This window comes from Capricornis sumatraensis, chromosome 2 (genome assembly GCF_032405125.1).
Source record: "Capricornis sumatraensis isolate serow.1 chromosome 2, serow.2, whole genome shotgun sequence".
In the NCBI taxonomy this organism is placed as follows: domain Eukaryota; kingdom Metazoa; phylum Chordata; class Mammalia; order Artiodactyla; family Bovidae; genus Capricornis; species Capricornis sumatraensis.
The window spans coordinates 82,126,784-82,129,126 of NC_091070.1; positions in this window are offsets into that span (position 1 = coordinate 82,126,784).

Here is a 2,343-nt window from a genome sequence, read left to right on the forward strand (position 1 = left end):
GTCTCATTGTTATTGCCTGTCTCCAACTAGAACCAGAAGATTTCTGAGATCAGAAAGCGTGTTTATCTTGTTGAAAGGCTTGACACAGAGAAGGAGTCTGACAATTATTTACTTATTTATTGCTGCAATATTTGACTGGAATTGTGTTAGATCCATAGATCAATTTGGAGAGAACTGATGTCTTTACTATGTGGAGTGTTCCAATCCATGACCACAACTCACCTCTCCATTTATTTACGTGATCTTCAGTTCACTCGTCAGCAATTTTTAGTTTTCTTTTTTAAACACTTTGCTTTGTTTTGGCTGCACTGGGTCTTCGTGGTGGCACTCAGGCTCAGTAGTTGTGGTGCGTGGGCTTAGTTGCTGTGTGGCATGTGGAATCTTAGTTCCCCGAGCAGGGATAGAACCTGTGTCCCCTGCATTGGAAAGTAGATTCTTAACAACTGGACCTCCAGGGAAGTCCTGACAATTATTTACTGAACGACGGACCAAACAGGTGCATGAAAGCTTCCCCTAATTCCTAGCAGAGTTTGCTGCCCCTTCCTCGCACCCTGCCCTCTTGCTCTTGCCTCCAGCAGAACCATCTCACTGCTCAGATCGTGCTGCTCACATGTCAGAGCCCAGGCCAGGGCCTGACAGGTAGCAAGCCTGCATGCATTCCTGCTGCTCTCGCACCTACGGCCAGCTTTGCCGCTAATTCTGTCACAGGAAGCTTAAAACATTTACTTGCAACTGAAAACAAGTCAACTTAGAGATTCTCTGGGAAGAGATCTGTAAAAATGAAGAGTTGTTGATAATCATGATAAAAAGAAAATATGCTTTAATAAAAAGGGTTTTCTTAGGCCAGAATAGAAAACTGTTCAAATAACAAACTACCCCAGGATGGAGATATTTTCCTAGAGCACTTTCCCAGGTTTCTACAGTAATGTTTCCACATAGATGTACCAGGAAGCAGGCCCTGGTATAAGATGATGGTTTTCAAGGTGGGCTGAGGAAGGGGAGTGGCAAGGGCAGCCCATCTATGCTTCAGCCAGAACACCTTTGTGTTGGTCTGCTTTATAATCAGTAGGATCTTGTTTGAAGGAAATTTTCCTTTTCCAAAAAAGTGACAAGAGGATTGCAGGCGCTTCAGGTAAGATGCTTAATAGCTGTGTGACCTTGGACGAGCCTCACCACCTCTCTGGGCTGTCACAGTAAAGAAATGATGACCCCTGTATGAAGGCAGGGGTCTGAACTAGACGATCTCTCAAGTTCTCTCCCAGATCTAACATCCGTGGCTGTTCAGTTCAGTTCAGTCGCTCAGTCGTGTCCAATTCTTTGCGACCCCATGGACTGCAGCCCACCAGGCCTCCCTGTCGATCACCAACTCCCACAGTTTACTCAAACTTAGGTCCATTGAGACCAAGTTACAAACTTCGAGGGAGCTTGATCTTCATGCAATACTCCAAATGGCCACAAGATGGAGATGTTACTCCACGACAAAAGCTTTGTCTTCCTGCCCTGTATGACTCCCCAAGTTCTATAATAGATTTGGAAATTTTTTCTTAAAAATTATAGAAAAGGAAAAAAGTTCATTAGTACTTGCAAATTCAGGCACAAGATTTAAAAGATTTTAGGGATGAATCCTGGCAAAGTTGCTGCTGCTGCTGCTAAGTCACCCAGGGTTTAATTCATAGCTTTATTTTTCTGCCAAAGCACCAAGGAAGAACAGTCTTTTCCACGTCTTCCTTCCCTGATAAGAATCTCTGCAAGGTTTTGTTACGATGCATTGGTTCTTGTGTGTCAGAGCTCCTGATGTATCATAAACATCCAGGAAAGGGATGCTGAATGGAAAGGATGTTGAATTTGTTGAACTGCATCACTGACAGTCACCTCAGAATTAAAAGATACGCTCTTCTGTGAGAATTTCCTGTTCCCATAAGAACTGTGGATGTGATTTGTTAAAAACGGTTAGAGCTGTCTGTTGTTTTTGACTAGAATTTGGCTTTCCTGTATTTTAGAGGCATTTGCCTCAAGGACCAGATGACCAGGGATTGGGGAGCCCTGAGCTGGCAGGATGTTTGCTGAATGAAGACTTAGGAATCTTTATCACAGTCTACTTAACCAGTAGGAAAAGAAAGTATGAGAGCAACAGGATTAGGCAAACATGTGGCCCCAGAGGACGTCTCACTCAGCAGACATTGAGAACGGAGGTGGGATGGAGCCGCAGGGTCTGGGGAATTTCTTGCTGCCATGAAAGCAAGGAAGATGAAAGGTGCTGGGAGAAGGTCACCACATGAAGTCTGAGATCGCCTGAGAGAGATCCTCAGAGACGATAAAGTGTGGATGCCCTGAGCCTGGGAG